The sequence below is a fragment of the Gavialis gangeticus genome, unplaced genomic scaffold, assembly GCF_001723915.1.
Source record: "Gavialis gangeticus isolate Ggan-Ray unplaced genomic scaffold, GavGan_comp1, whole genome shotgun sequence".
Lineage (NCBI taxonomy): Eukaryota > Metazoa > Chordata > Crocodylia > Gavialidae > Gavialis > Gavialis gangeticus.
In genome coordinates this window covers 56,495,456-56,513,099 of record NW_017729006.1, presented here as the reverse complement: position 1 = coordinate 56,513,099, position 17,644 = coordinate 56,495,456, and positions in this window count along the sequence as shown.

The following is a 17,644-nucleotide window of genomic DNA, read 5'->3' as shown; positions in this document are numbered from 1 at the left end:
TCAAGAAAGGGAGGAAAGTGGATCCAGCTAACTATAGGCCCATCAGGCTGACTTCTATCCCACGGAAGGTCTTAGAAAAGTTTAAAGAGGCCATCCTTAATGGACTGGCGGATGCTTACATCCTAAGGGACAGCCAGCATGGGTTTGTTGTGGGTAGGTCTTGCATGACCAATCTCATTTCCTTCTAAGATCAGGTGACCTATCACCTGGACAAGGGAGAAGAGATTGATGTCATATATCTTGACTTCAAAAAAGCCTTCTATCTGGTATCCCATGATCACCTCTTGGCAAAAGTGGCCAATTGTGGCCTTGGGTCTACCACGATCTGCTGGCTGGGAAATTGGCTCCGTGGTTGGACCCAGAGGGTAGTAATTGATGGAAGTCAATCATCATGGTGTTCTGTGGCCAGTGGGGTCCCCTAAGGCTCTGTCCTTGGACGCGTATTGTTCAACATCTTCATTATCGATGTGGACATTGGAGTCAGGAGCAGACTGGCCAAGTTCGCCGATGACACCAAACTTTGGGGCAAAGCATCAACACCAGAAGACAAGCGGGTGATCCAGGCTGACCTGGACAGGCTCAGCAAATGGACGGACAAAAACCTGATGGTGTTTAACCTGATGGTGGGGGGCTGGACTCAATGATCTTCCTAGGTCCCTTCCAGCCCTAATGTCTATGAAATACTGTGTGTGGTGTAGTAGTAGAATTTCAGAAGATAGGGAAAACTTTGTCATACACACCTACCCAAAAGCAGTATATTATAATATATGGCATATCCAAGATGTATAAAAAAAATTGATAAAATGCACTTGTATGTATTGTATATTTTTCATACATCATATGAATAAATGTGATGTGATGTATCATATATATGATGCACAAAAGAAAAGTATACACTTGTATGCATTGTATTGTATCAATATTATATTAGAAATATTTAATATAATTATATTAATTAAACTATATTAATATTATAATTATATTAAATCATTCAACTATCATATTAATATAATACACTTTGGATGCTCTGCTTTACTGGGTTGGTCTTGCCAATAGTATCCTATAGCATTTGTTATGGGCTGCAGTACATGCCTTTCAAAGTCAAAGAATCCTATTCTTATTGTCCACAATGTGTTTGCTATAAGTACTTGAGATGAGCTATAATCCTTACCTCACTGTATATGATGGGAAAGACAGGTTTGACAAATGAAGAGAGAGCTTAGACTTTTTTTCTGACAAATGAAGAACACAGACTGACAGCCAAATGAGAAATCCATTCTAGTCTCCTTTTAAAATGGATGAACCTGTCAGTAATCTTCTTGGTCAGATAAGAATTACCGAGAAGTCTGAACAGATAGTTTAATAAATAAAACTAATAGTAAGGGGGAGGCGCTTGTGCTAATCTGGTGTTTAAGAAAGTACTTGTAGAGGTCAGTACTTTGTATTGAGAAATGTGACCAAAAAAGGAAACAGAGCAGCTTTTTAATATTTATTCCTAACCTTAAAAATCATCTAAGTGTTAAAGTGTTATTTTGAGAACTTTATTAATGTTTTCTGAAGGAGCTAGGTTTTATAGTGCAAAATAAGTCACTTTGCATAACAACTGCAATGTTTGTGACAGCTGTTAAAATGCAAAATCTGAGGTAATATGACTGCCAGGAAAGTCAGTCATTCCTGATACGTGGTATCCTTGGAAGCCAAAAACAGACATCAGATTTCTGCCTGACCAAAGCCTTTTATATTGGGATTCTAGAGATGTACAAGCTCATTGTCTTGCTTTACATACCTACAAAATATTGGAAATAATACATTTTTCTGAGACAGTTTTGACCAGTTGGACTTCACTGCCATTCAAGCTGTGTGTATAATTGACTGTCCTACACCTCTTTCATGAGAGTCAGAACTGGAGGCAAAAAGACATGGGGTAAACCCAGCATATGTTTTTACCCCAAAAGACTTGGGAGGAATTATGTCGCTGCTGCTGTATAATCCAGTGTGGGTTGCTGCATAATCCGGTGTGCGTCACTGCACAATCTCAGTGTGTTGCTGTCATCTATACAAATATACATATTTACTATACTATTCCATAAAAAAACTATCTTAAGTAGAAATGTCTTCAGATAAAAATGTCAGATATTTATACCCTTAAACTTCAGGTAACTGAAATCTGGAACTTAAGTTTACTTTGTAGCTGAAGCCTATTTCTAACATGTGATTAAGTATTTTAAAAAATGAAATGTGGTACAAAACATAATCTTGTAACATTCAGGGTAAAAATATAGGAAAAAAATGAAAGACATGGATATTTAGTATTCTGTTAAAACCTGGAAAGCAGCAATACCAGAAGAAATTCACTGGTCAGCATGATTGTGAACATCATGTTAAACATAAGTTTGCATTGTAACATCTCAATGGACTACCATGGGGCAAACAATTTGTCTGCTTGTGGTGGGTCTATATGTAGCATAAACCACAGAGGCTATGAACAGACTTTGCATTTCTCTCAGGAAAAACCATTTTCTCCCAGGACAAAATGCAGTTGTTCAGATATCCTTATCCATTATCCGAGGACAAACTCTAAAAAGATTTGTGAGATAACAAGTGCTAACAGTTTGACCTGGGACATCACAAAGTGCATCTGAATAATTGTTGAATCAATGGCTGAATGCACTGTCAATTCATTCATTCTCAAAACCCCAATTAGAAGGGTGATATGTGTACGTGTCAATCCCATAACCTTTTTGTTTCTGGACAAATATTAGGCACAACTGGTCCCAGGGCAAATGCAACAGTTGTTTCTAGCCTTAGTTTTGGCACCCAAGGCTGCTTACAGATGTTAAAAAAACAAACAAACAACCCCTCCACAAAAACCCCTGCACTGTACTGGAAGAAGCAACACACTACTTTGACCCAGTTCTGCAGCATCTGTATAGATCAGGAGCTTTGGCGGGGCTTTTTGGCACTGTTATCTAAAGATGAGTCAGTCAGCTACTATATAAAAGCCCCACTAAAGTGCCCAATCTATCCAGAGGTTGGGTGAGCCGGGTCCAACTCAATGCCTCTTCTGACCATGAGCCAGGATCGGCACGGAAATTTGCCAAGTGTTAAGTAAAACACTTTTGTTTTGTTTTGTTTTGTTTTTTAATACCTGTAAGCAGCCATAATGTCAAAATATGTGGACAAATAAACATTAAAAGGCTGGACAAAACCAACTTTCTTTTTAATAAAGATTTAATTGTAAATGTGATTAATCGGAAAGATTTGAAAGGACCTCTCGTTCTAACTTTCTGCAACTGTCATCTCAGTAAGGGTTAATAAGTTCTGATCTATCAGTGAGTTAGGAAAAGGCAAACTTAGAACACCTATTATTTCCTGCTAGGAAGGTTGTGACCTTCAGCTATAAGCTTCAGGATGAGAGAAGGGCTGAGTGTCACAGCCCAGCCTAATAATGCAAAGATACCTTTGGGGTGATTCACTGTGACTACAAGGGTGCATCAGTTTTGGGTGGGGGAGCAGAGACTAGGAAAGAGGCAGTATCATGGAAACCTGGGCAGAATGTGGTATTTAAAGTCATTTGAGAATCAGAATGAAGAGAAGACGAAAACATAAGCTCAGCCAGAGAGGTAATAGCTGAGTAGCAGGAGCCTTCACCATTTTGGCTCAAACAGACAATGGAGAAGGGGCACTTAGTAAGATGCATCAGAAACCCAAAACTTGACCATAGAGTCAGCATGGATTCTTAATCACCGTTAATACATGTACCATTTGATGGTACATTCCAGGTTGCTTGGAGTTAGAATTCTTAACCTTCTTTTGAATATCCCTTAGAAGTCAAGTGAGAAACTATTGCTACTGCTAATGCATTTAGGATGCTTGTGACCTTAACTTCCTGCCCTAGCAAACTGTCTCGTTCATTTGAGCTATGCATCTGAGTTCTTACTAGGATCCACCAAGTGACATAATCTATTAACATAGCAGCTGAAGCTCCTTCAGTGCTTGCCTTGAGTTTTGGTACACATAGCGCACGTTTACACATGGTGCTATGGCACTGTTGCTACAGTACCATGCTTTAATACATCCAAAAAGAAGTACTAAAGCACGGCACAGTACGGGTGGTTACTGCACCGTGAGTTCAGCGCATGGTTAGATTTTGCTGCTACGTTGCCATATCAGTGCACTATATCGGGAGAGCATGCCACTATAGCAATGTAGCTGCCAATCATATGTAGACCCATGTGATCGCTATGTTGCTGTAGCGTGTTGCTACGCTGCCTTAGGGCGACATGTAGACATGCCCATAGATTGCTATGTTAAGAGATGTTGTGTGAGAGGGTGCCCCAGTGACCCCATCTGATGGAAATAATTAAACTGCCTTCATTTGCTACATTAAACCCCCAGAACCAAAAATTATGCTTAAAAGGAATGAAAGTTAAGTGTGGTGCCACCCTTGCTCCTCCACCCCCACTTCCCTGCATAAACCCTCAAAAGCAAAGAAATGTCAAATAGTCTGATACCTTTGAACTAAATCCTAGAGGCCACATAGCATATTTACTGGTAATGGTTACAGATTCTAAATTTTTGCTTTCTGGCTTGTGGCATAATGACTGCCAGCCTCCTCCTAGATCCTTGACATCTGTCTAGTGTTCAGTATGGCTCCTCTGCCTAGGCAATGAATAAACTATTCGCCTATCAATGAACATCTTAGCATGGCTTACCAGTTACACCAACCTGAACTAAAATGACAAATGCATCTCATTCAGCTTCATTCAATATTAAGTTTAATGTTTTAAAAACATGTAGGCTAACATAGCTTAAACATTTTAAAAGAAGTCTCTGTTAACAATTTGCAAAACAAACAAAAAATTTTAATGCCATCACTTTACTATTGGTTGAGATTTTCTTCATGATAAAAACCATTCAGTTTTAGGTTTTCCAGGCACTCTTGGTATTCCAACAATGCTTATTTAACAAAGCCAGAAAGCATTATCATTTAGAGGCCAATGTTTTATAACACTATTAAACTTAAGAGCTTACCTATATATTTATTCAGTAGAAAACAGTTGTATACTCTTATTAAAGGTAAGACTATTCAATGCAGCGGGTTTTTCCTGTGCAGTTTGCAGGAATGTGTACAAATCATAGTAAATTAGGGTTGGAAGGGACCGCAGGAGGTCATCTAGTCCAACCCCCTGCTCACAGCAGGACCATCTCCAAATAGATTATTCCAGGCAGGGCTGTGTAAAGCTGGGCCTTAAAAACCTCGAAGGATTCAACCACCTCTTTAAGTAAGCTGTTCCAGTGCTTCACCACCCTCCTAGTGAGAGAGTTTTTCCTAATATCCAGCCTAAACCTCCCTTCCTACAACTTGAGACCATTGCTCCTTGTTCTATCATCTGCCACCACTGAGAACAGTCTAGTTCCATCCTCTTTGGAACCACCCTTCAGCTAGTCAAAGGCTGCTATTAAATCCCCTCTCAGACTTCTCTTCTCCAGACTAAATAAGCTCAGTTCCCTTAGCCTTTTCTCAGAAGTCGTGTGCCCCAGCGCCTTAACCATTTTCTTTTTCCTTCTCTGGACTCTAACTTTTTTATGTACTTTCTGTAGTGGGGGGCCCAAAACTGGACATAGTACTCCAGGTGTGACCTCACTGGTACAAAACAGAGCGGAATAATTGCTTCCCTTGATTTACTGGCGACATTCCTATTAATGCAGCCCAATATGCTGTTAGTCTTCTTGGCAACAAGGGCACACTGTTGACTCATCCAGCTTGTTGTCCACTGTAACTTCCAGGTTCTTTTCTGCAGAGCTGCTACTTAGCCAGTTGGTCCCCAGCCTATACCAGTGCATGGGATTCTTCCATCCTAAGTACAGGACTTTGCAATTGTCCTTGTTAAATGGCATGGTCTGAAGTAAAAGAAATTAGTGATTGCAAGCAATCTTCCTAGTACCCTGAAATACTGAAGTACTATTTATTGCTGTGGCATGTGTATGAAAATAGAGAGCCAGAGCCATCTTGATATAAGTGCCATAGGGCCAGAACTGATGTTATGCTATGCCGAGGGAGGAGTCCTTGCGAATGTCTGGAATTGGTGCAGTGTCTGTGAGCTTCCATCCTGTCTGGGCATGACTCAGAGGTTTTGACTTTGCCATCTGGATTAAATTAAAGCCTTGATGTGTGCCTCTGTCTCAGTTAGGTGGAACCATTTAATAAAGTTCAATTAGTGGGAAATACTATTTGGATGATAGATATCTACCTATTGGCCTGTACATAAACATGCTGATCAGTGTCGAGCAAAAACAGCATCTCCATCAATTGCCAGAGAGACAGAGGACTAGATCCTCCTCCACTTACGGTGTGACTCAGTACAATCCTTTTCTACCCTGCTCTAGTCCCTAAAAAAAATAAGTTATCAATTTTTTAATAAAACATTATCTTAGACCTAAAGTCACAAAAAAGCAGGGAGGAAGAGGAGGATCCTCTCATCTCTTGTATAAACTGTTTTTCACATATCTGAGCAGGGTGGAATAAGACTGCACTTCAGTTCTTGTCTTCATCCTTAGCTGGGGTGGAGTTAGTTTCATGTCACCTGATTACAACATGACCTCATAGGAATAAGATTTGAGGATAAACTAAGAAACCAGGGGGACTAGGAGGGACTTCTTCTTGGTTTTACTATGATGCATAGAAGAAAATTAAAAGAAACAATAGTGCCTGAAGGGAGAAACTTCCTGGTTGACAGATCTCCACATGCAAGGGAAAAGAAAGGAGTCATTGGGCATGTCTACCCATGAAATTAATGTGGCTGAATAAACTGAAGTGGCACAGCCTTGGCTGGCTGGCTGGCTGTCTTGCGGGGGCTCAACGTGCTGCAGAGGAGCTGGCTGGGGCATGAGGGTGCTTCAGTATGGGACTAGCTGGCAGACAGCCTCTGCACTGAAGCACCCTCATGCCCCAAGCCAACCCTGTCAGCATCTACACATGCGTTATGGTGGAGTAAATAACTCTGCCTTATGTTAGTACTGCTCAATACAAGTACTGTCCTATGGTGAAGTTAATTAGTTTACTGTAGCTTAATAGCTCCTCATGTGTAGGAGTTTTACTGTGGAGCTAATTACTCCACTTTACTGTGGAGCTAATTAGGCAATGCCTCAGTAAATGTACCCATCTAAAAAACTCCACAGCAGTGCATGTGTAGACACTGCCCCAATTAGCTGGGGCATGAGGGTGCTTCAGTGTGAAGGCTGCCTTCTGGCTAGCCTGGCACTGAAGCTCCCTTGTACCTCAGCTTGCCAGGGGGGGAGGGGAGGGAGCAGCCCTGGGCTGTCAGGCTGGCCCCATGAGCCCCCTGCCAGTTGGGGCTGCTCCAGCCTGGCTCAACTTGCTGTGGTCCTGAGCACGTGTGCAAATGGCAATAAACTCCAGAGTTTATTGCTCCTGAGACCACGTTAAAGCAGCATGCCCAGGACCAATAAACTCTGGAGTTTATTGCTCCATATTAATTATACATGGAGATGGTCCACAGACATTAATAGAACTTCTTAGTATTTTGACTGAAGTACCTTCCCTTGTGCTACTTGGTTATTTGCTACAGCCTTCTCCCTACTTCTGTCCTCACTCTATCTCTCATCTTGATCACACACACTACCCTGGCATGAGATGTCACTTGAAAATTTTATTCTCACGGATGATAAAACACAAGGGCTGCAAATACAACAGTTTGGACAAGAGTTTGAGTATTTTGAGGTCTTTAAATGAGAAGAGTAACTCTGGGAGGCATGTTATCCCTAGCACAAGGCAAAGGCTGAAATGAATTTGAGGAATCAGTTTAGTATTTAAAAAAACTAATGTGGACAAACTGGCAGAATTACAGTGGGTTATCACAAAAGAAGAGAAGAGCAACTGAGCCAAGGAAAGAAGAGAGTTAATTGGTGATCAGATTCCAAGACAGAGAGAAGAATGTATGAGAGAGAATGAAAGATGAGAGGAGTTGCAGACAGAAGGAAGAGTGAAAGGAACAATGATCAAAGAATGAACATCTGGGAAAAAATGATTTATGTAAGCTGGGAATCGGTATTAAGAATAGAGAGGCTTGTTAAAATTAAAGGCCCAGAAAACAAGAGCATGCTGGGAGCAAAGATGCATGATGTAGTTCTGAGGTTTAAGAGGAACCTGATAGGTAGGGACCTACTGAATTCATGATGGAAATGAGCTATGTGGCAGCTCCTTTAATCTTGCAGGTTCCCCTGTGCATCCTGCTGGCCCCCCTCCCACCCCACTCTGTTGCTAACCATGGGGCCATATTTAAAATCATGGTTTTCGCCTACCTGCTGATCAGGAGCAAGCAGCGTGGCCACTTCAACTGGGGGTAGGGAGGCATGCCCACGGAGGAACCTGCAAGATTTAAGGAACTGTTGTGCAGCCCACTTCCAGCATGAATTTTTTAGGTCCCTACTGATAGGACTTGCTTAGAATCCGCTGATTGCTCTTCTCATAGGAACCAATGATATGGCTGGCTACTCATCAAAAAGGGGCAATGATTGCTATCCTATACTTGAAGAAATAGAAACTCAAGTAATCTTCACTGGGGTTTCTTCTGTCTTAAGAGAACCAAGACAAAAGTATGGCAAGATAATGAAGGTTAATATATGCTATTGGAAAAGATTGGGAACATTTGAAATGATATATATTCATGCACAGGGACAGGTTTCATTTGAGTAAGTGGGGTTGGGGTTTGTAGTAGACCTTCAGGCTTATACGTATCAATGGATACAGGACTCTCACGGGAGAATTTAGTAATAGTGGAAACTGGAGTTATTGCAGTTTGACTTTGCTAGCATAGACTGGATAACAAATGCTACCATTAAGAGTAGGGCGCAAGTATTTTTGGATCAGAGAGCTGAAAGATTTCTTTATTAAAGGATCACTGAACCAATGAGAAGCAGTGCTATTTTATATTTGGTTTTAGTAAGTAGTGTGGATCTTATAGAAGGGCTGGTAGTAGAAAATAATCTTGAACTGAGCAATCTGGAGTTGACTCAGTTGAGTCTAAATCTCAGAAGAAACAAAAATAGGTGTATACCAGGGTTTGAGACTTCTGAAAGGCAAGTTTTGAGAAATGATGGGTGCTGGAATTGTCAACTGATTTGGGAGCTCAGGATTTAAATGCAGAGAATGTATGGAATAATTTTACATCAAATGTACAAATATTACCTGGTGGTTGAATGCTAAGCAAGAGGAAAAAATTGGAAGGGATAAACTACAGACCTGCTTAGATATACAAGCAGCTTAACAAGGACATAAAAGCTATTTCCCTATGGTTTGTGGATTGAGGACTGCCTCTGAAAAACAAGTTTTCCCTACTCATGCCCTTTCCATATATGCCTGAGGTCATAGCACCATGGAGTCCTTGGTAGAATGCTTAAATGGCTTGGCGTGGACCCTGAATGCATGCTGCTATGTTTCTTGTGCCCTAGATGCTCACCAGCTGCTTGGGCTCATTGCCAGGTATTGCTAGCTAATTTTCCAGACTTAAGACTAAAATTGAGGATTTTTGTTGTAAAATGGAGGTTCATACATTGGAGACAGTGGCATCAGGGAGGGGCCTGGATGTAGTTGTCTGTTGTAGGATGCCCATGAACTGTCAGTGTAATGTGGCATGGAAAAGGCTAATGATATTCTAGGTTATATAAAGCAGGTTATTTTTAGTAGAAACAGAGAAAAATTAGTACTACTACATAAGGAATTAGTAAAAACCCACTTAGAACATGGTGTACAGTTCTGGTCACCAGCATTCAAAACAAATTAAACTGGAACAAGTACAAAGAAGGGCTACTAGAAGACCTAGGGGAACAGAGAATCTTAGGGGAGGTAACATCTTGACTTGTTCCTAAAGGGACAGATACATGACATATTTACAGTAAAGTAATAAATACCAGAATAACCTTACCTGCAGTAAATTTACTTCTGATTTCTTCGGAAGTAACTTTACACCAGACAATAATGTTTTCTCTGGATTAAGTGTTGTGTATCTTGTGTCTGCTCCAGTTTTCCTCTAGAGCACCATGAGAAGACTGGGGTAAATGCATTGTGTGTCAGCACCCTTATGGTCACTTTTTATAAATACATTTCCTTGATGGACATAAGTGAGGGAGGAGAACTATTTATGTTAAAGAACAGTGTTAGCACAAGATGAAATGGCTATGAATTGATCATCAACAAACTTAGACTGGAAGTTTGCAAGAAGTTTCTAATGATCAGAAAACTGAAGTTTTAGAATAGTTTAAAAAAAAAGAAGCAGTGGGAGAAAGAAACCTGAATTGCTTCAAGACAGAGCTCAATAAACCAATGAGCAATATAGTGTGATAAGTCTGGTTTTGGAACAACAGTTAGTGCATATGATATTGAAGCAGGGAGTTAGGGTTCAATGCTGCTACACTCTCCAATAGGGACAAGTTGGTGCCAGAGATTCGATGGTGTGACTTAATAATGGACGCAGCCCCTTTAAAGCCAGCGCACCAGTGTGACATAGAGGCGTACAGAAGTTAAAGATGCCAGAGCTCTGGACAGAAAAAGGCTCCAGGCAGATGAAAGTAAAAATTGACCCCTGGAAAGGGGTCAGAACCAGGGAATAGAAACTTACCTGGGCCAGCATGGAAGCATAGGTGAAACAGATGCTGGAGATGTAATCTGGAGGCAGCGATGGGGCAACCATGCTGGTATCACTCGTGACGCTGAGGGGCTGAAGACAGCCCAGACATGCAAAAGAGAGAGAGAGAGAGAGCAAGAGAGAGATCTTTGAACCTTGTGAATAAGGAGCAAAGCTCTGGACTAAGGAAAGACTTGGTTCAGGTGTGAGTGCCTCAGTTGGGGAAGACTGCGATTGCCAAGTGGCAGTCAGACTCGGGCGCAAAAGCAGCCCAATTGCCGATGGAGGTGGAGCAGGGGTGCAAACTATGATCAACTGGAGTGCACAGTGAAATTCGAAGGGGAACTGAGACGACTGTGAGAGGCTGTAAACTGGCAAAGTCTCATGTGTTGTTTTTCATTTATTGTAATGGGGACTATAGAGAGAAGACCCGAAAAACATTATAGATGGGCCAGCAAGGGTATGCCTTGAAGGGAAAACCTCAAGGAAGAGAGGACTGAACAGACAGAACCAGCTCCCCACCCTAAGTCAGTGGGTTTGTTTGCTGATTACTAAACTTGGAGAAACTACCTAAAGGACTGATACTACTCTTGACTAAATGCCGAAGCACAGATTAGCGATAAGAACCCAGTGAGTCCTATAAAGGGTTCTGCACACAGGTCTGTGTGGTTATGATCAGAGAGTAGAAATGAACACGTTGCAGGGTTGGGTGGAGCTGTGTACCTTGACTCAGACATCAGGTTCCCACAAATAAGGCAGCCTTCCACACCTTTTTTTTTTTTTCCTTTTCCAACCAAGTATTATAGAAAGATATGTCAGGTGAGAGTGAGATGGGCTGCTCAGACAGGAAGGATTCCCTATTCCTGTTACAGATATGTATTTGGTGTCCTCATGATGGGACTAAAAGGAAATATTGTCTGCATTGACAGTATCTGGTAATGCCAGATACTGGCATTCTGGGGACAAGAAGAATTGCCATTTTTAAGGTCATGAAGGAATTCTTTTCCTCAGGTTAGTTTGGCAAAGACTATATCAGATGGAGGGCATTTTAACCTTCTGCTCTTTACCTGTAGGGTTTTGTTTTCCCATTGGGTGCTTTTCTGGCTATGGTGTGCAGGAGGGATCAGAACAGATGATCAAAAAACAGGGATATCAAATATACGGCCTGCAGGCCAAATTCAGACCATGGAGCCTCTCTATCAGGCCCACTGGGCTACTGTGGAAGGCACCAGAAGTTGGGCCTTTTGGCCCCATTGGGCATGGCCATTGGCTCACTCCTATTGGACCCTGCACTTCTGCCATCCCTGCCCCCACTGGATCCTGTACCATCCCTGCTGCTGCCAGCTCCTGCACAGCAGCTGCTGTCACAGCACCCACCACAGTAGCCCTTATGCCCTGGATTAGATGAGGCCTTCAGCAGGCACTGCCATCGGGAACTGACCTGAGCCCCAGGCACAGGTGGCAGAAGGGCGGAGGGGCTAACAGGGCTTAGTCTCCCAAAATGCGGGGTAGTGGTAGGGCCGCAAGGCAGCCTGGCCATGGGCTTCCAGTGGCTGCAGCAGGGTGGGGAGGGGCTGGGGCTAGGGCAGGGGCTGCATAGCTGGCGGGGCATGGGAGTGATCTGCGAGCAGCTCATCTGGGGGGCACAGTTTCTGCTGCTGTGGACCATGCAGGCCCAGGGGCACACCCCTCCCAATGCCTCCCAGGGTGTGTGCAGCAGCAGGAGCTGCCGCCCCCTCCCCATGCCAAGCACCCCCCAGACAAGCCACTCAAGGTTTTGTCCCGCACCTCACCCCAGCTGTTCAGGGTGTGGCCTCAATCTTCCCCCGCCCCCACTTCTCTTTCCCTTCCCCCAACCCCTTCTCCCAAAGACTCACCTGCGGGGAGGTGGGGGAATTTTTTTTCTCCCTCTGCCTATGGCCCTGGGTAAATCTGATACCTCTGGTCCAAAAAAAAGAATTGGGGAAGTTCATAACATTTACTACTTTTACCATTGTTCCCTTCACTTTAGGGGTACAACCCTTCCCCCCATCCCGTATGTCCTGTCTATTTAGACATTAAATTCTTCAAGATGGGAACTGTTTATTACTCTGGGTTGTGGTTGGCCTTCAGGCATGATGATATTAAACTACATGACTACTACAATCATTATTAATAATTATTAATAGCAATATGCCAAGGCTCCTGTGGAAGCACAAAGGTTATTCCTCTTCTGGAATTATTCTAAAATAATTACTGCAGTCTGTTCTGCTCCAGCAAGAGAGAGAAATCTGCACAAAAGGAAAATATTCTGGTATATGAAAGGCAGAGTGATAATTTATCGTGTTTACATGATTTCTTTGCACCTGCATGTGCATGTATATGTTTCTTGTCCCTGCCCCCCATTATCCTCCTCCCTCTTTTTTTAATCTTTTTTTCTGCAACAGACACTACCGTTTACCAAACAGACTATTTTGCTGCATTGTCAGCATATGTGACCTCTTGGTTATATATGCCCCAAAAGGCTATGATTAGTTTCTTCTGGATGGTCTTAAGGACAATCCAAGGAAAAGTTTTCCTGCATTAATAGTTTGCTCTGCAGACACATTCAAGCAGTAGAATTGATTGCTTCTAAGGCAATTCTGTCTGTGCAGTTTGTATGCTATCTCTTGTTCATATAGATAACATTTCTGACTACCCTTGGATTTTGAGCAGTTTGTACAATTATCCATAATATACATACACTGTCTTTTGAAAATGGCAGAGGATATCCACAAGAACCCTTTTAGGATTAAAACAAACAAACAAAAAAACCCCAACCTAGTCCTAAGCCATGTCTTGCTTTTTCCCTTATTTAAATGTATGTTCAGATCTTAAAATGGTCTGTATTCTAGCATGCAAACTGCTTGGAGGCCAAGTTATACTTATAAATCAGAAGTCAAGTATGCATGCTCCGTGACATGGAAACTGAAATGTCCATTTTTTTTAAAGAGATGCTGGTATTTAAGTATTGTGTATTTTAGTATTCCAGAATATTACCAATTTATATGCTTATCATCCAACTATCAAACTATCCATCAAAGCTTTTCCTGGAGTATTGGTATTAAAAATAATGGGTTTATGCAACTCTGTTGAAGTCAATGTGGTTGCACTTCTGTAAGTGACATTAAAAATTGGCCTGTTAGTGCCAGGAACTAGGTGGCTGAGGGAAATAATGATGGTTGGAGCCATGTATTATGTGTAGTTGATGTGCCTAAATTGTACAGTAAATTGGCATTTCTGAAACAGTGGGAAATGATTTGGGAAACACTAAAAAAAAAAAATGAGAGAGACTAAGAAAATTTCAACAGATAATTTTGTACTAACTGATTATTATTGGTACATATATTTTTGAGATTTAATTTTGCTTTAATTAAAGATTTTAATTTCTTAGTTTAATTTATAAAACATTTTCCATATTTATTTATTGTAGAAATCAGGGCTTCAGGCAGCAGAATTTTGTTTCCAATATATTTGCTTCCCTTTGTGTGGTTATGCATGATTTTACATACATTTAGTTTGAAAAATTCAGACAGGTCTCAATTGCAAACACTTAGTCTTGTTCGCTGAGTTTTTAAAGTACTGGTCTGTACTATACCAGGGAAAAAACACCTAAAATGAATTAAAACAAAGAGGAAATTCTTCCTCTCTCTTTTGTAAGAGTTTGGGGAGTAATGTTATAGAAGTAACATTTGAATCTCAGGGTCTTTTCTTGTGCTTCTTGCAAGTACAATTGGGAATATCTGTCTCTTTCCAGATCCACTGCTCCTAGAGGAAGCAGGGAGGAGACCCCTCTTCCCTTGGAGTAGGAGGGAGGTTCAAATGCTAGATTAATGAAATTGCTCTTTAGTTATGCAGATGCACATTTTTATTTTATTTAATGATTTAGTTAAGGTATTTCAGTTTCAATCTTTATAAAAAGCTTCATATATTGAAAAGTAAATTAGAAGCCAGTACTGTCCCCAGTATGCAGATATCCTGGGCTTAAACTGACATATTCCCCCCAATGCTCCTGTTTTATGTAGTTTCCACAATTGCTGTGTATCAGCATTTCATTCAAATTTGAATCGGTGACTTTGAATTTAGTGAAACATCCTTCCTTAGCATCAGTTAGTTTGCTGGTACACATCCTTTCACTATTGTGTGCACCTTTGGTTATTTCTATGTACAAGGCTTGGTAAAATACTGTGGGCATGTTTACATGTACACTTTATTACTCAGTAGACTAATTCACTGTGCTGTAAAGCATCAGTTTACACATGCATGGCAATTGGGTGGGTGTAGACTAATTTACAGCACTGTTGGATAGTTCAGTCAGACACAGGTGCTATCTGATGGTGGAGTAAATTACTGTGCTTAAGTGCACATGTAGATGGTGACATTGGGATTAGTTCACTCCAGCTCAAATTGCACCAGCGTTTGATTCCCACTGCACAAGTAGATGTGTCCTGTGTGCGCCAACCACAACTCATGGCTTCAATAATGTGGCTTGCATCTGCTGTCAGCCTTTGTGGGACACGGAAGCATAAGTTGTAAACAAACACAATTATTTATGACTGCTAATAACATTTTAGAAGTGAGAGAATTTTAAGCAGCCAATATGTCTTCTTATTTCTGGTCTTTGCTTTCTGCATTTCTGAACAATGAAAATGTGAAAGTGAGGATTGTGCATCTGTTTTAAAAATTTAAAAAGTTTGATTTTTTTTTTTAATTGCAAAAATATTTTTTAATTTTGGTGAGTTGCATAAAGTAAAGGCTTCCTTTCACAACTTCTTTCTTTGCTAGATTTTTGTCAGTCTTAATGCAAACTCTGCCCTCAAACTGTGCAAAATATTACAAGTTGGATCAAGATGGAGCATCAGTTGCTGTGACCTGCTCTTTGAGAACCATGCTGAGCGCTATTCACTATACTTCTAATAAATGCACATAGTCTTTCATCTCCCAGCACCTTGTGGATGACACTAGGCTAAGTTTGGGGGATACTGGCATCTCACAGTACTGGGCAACAAAGCATCCCTTGGTCACCTGCTGTGGTGATGTCCTTGGCATTCCTAGGCCTCTATTTGTGAATCACGTTATCCAGAGGGTGCTGTCCACTAGTCTTAAATAGCAAAGAGCATTTTGCAGCCACAGTGAGAATGAGGGGAATTCAGATTTCAGATGCCTTAAAAGAGGTCATGCCATCCCCTGCCTGCTCCTTTTAGCTCCTTTGCAAGTACATCTGTGTTTTCAGAGGACAGGGCTCTCCCCTCAAAGCCAGAAAGAACAACCAGGAGAGGTAACTTGGGGTCAGTTTACCTCAATTCACATCAGCAGTGGAAAGGGATCTCGGAGTCATTGTTGATGACCCATGTACATCTTGGTATCTATGTGATGAAGTGATCAACAAGGCTAACTGCATTTTATTGTGCATTAGCAGATGCATGATGAACCGGTCCAGGGAGGTGATGCTTCTCCTCTGTGAGACTGGTCAGGCCGCAGTTGGAGTACTGTGTCCAGTTTCGGGCGCCACACTTCAAGAGGGATTCGGAGAATCTTGAGAGGGTTCAGAGGAGGCCACTTGTATGGTCAGAGGCCTGTAGGCAAGGCCCTATGAGGAGAGACTGGGGTATCTAGATCTCTTCAGTCTTCGCAAGAGAAGCCTGAGAGGTGATCTTGTGGCTGCCTACAAATTTATCAGGGGAGGGCAGCAGGGAATAGGAGATGCTCTATTTACTAAGGCACCCCCTGGAGTGACTAGGAACAATGGCCACAAATTAACAGAGAGCAGATTTAGGTTGGACATTAGGAAAAACTTCTTCACACTAAGGGTTGTCAGAATCTGGAACAAGCTTCCAAGGCAGGTAGTGCTCTCCTCTACCCTGGGGGTCTTCAAGACGAGACTGGACAAGCACCTAGCTGGGGTTGTCTGACCCCAGCACTCTTTCCTGCCCAGGGCGGGGGGTCAGACTTGATGACCTACTTAGGTCCCTTCTGACCCTAAGTTCTATGAATCTACTGTGGTCCCTTCCGACCCAAACATCTATGAGTCAAGGCCTCCACATGCCAGAGGGTGTGATTCAAGAGTGACAGCAACCGCCCATGAATGAGTGTGCCCCTGGAGGCTGGGGGGGCATGGTGACCACGCACAGGTGGTGGTGGCAGCAAGCGGGGAGCTCCCACAGGTGGCCGCAGCAGTATCAGTGGGGTGGGGGGGGTGGTTAGCAAGCACCAACTGGCGGTCAGTGACCCCCCCCCGACAGACACCGCCGGTAGCATTGGTGGCGGTCAGCGCCAATTGCCGACTGCCTGCCGACACCACCGGCAGCGTTGGTGGCAGGGAGTGGAGGTGGCAAGTGGTGACCACCTGCAGGCACCACTGGAAGCCAGTCTCAGGGGTGCACATGCACCTGCGTGCACCCCCTATGCCTCGCCACTGCAACTGCCCACCTTGGACACGAACCCCGCTCCCTTTGGAGGGTTTCCACCTTTGGGATGCCCTGATTCCAAAGCACTGGCGAGGTGCAGGGGGTGCACACGTGCCCCCTGAGATTGCCGTGCACCCGCTGGAAGTGCCAGCTGCAAAACCGGAGTGCACGTCTGGTTTTGCCCCGGTGGTTCCATGCTTGGCAATTCCCCCATCAGCATGACTGACTCGGGAGGTGCCAGTCGCCCATGTCCCAAAGCTGAGGTGGACTCGTCCCCGCCAGGCGTCCCTGCTGCCCATGATGCTCCAGGATTGTGGAGGCAGCACCTGTCCAAATGGGGGCGGGGGTAAAAGTGACCAGCCCTCCTCGAGGTGGGTCTGCCTCGCCTGAGGGGAAGACAAGTGTTTGGGAGGATGCCCTTGGGGGCTGTTCTGCTTGAAGTGGGGTGCCTTCCAGCCCCCACCCGCATCAGCCCCCTCCTCGCTCCCTCAGTCTCACTCCTTCCTCTCTCTCCCCTTGTCCCCGTCGGCGCCGGGGCCGCCCCGCCCGCTCGCCCTGCCCGCGCCCGCCGGG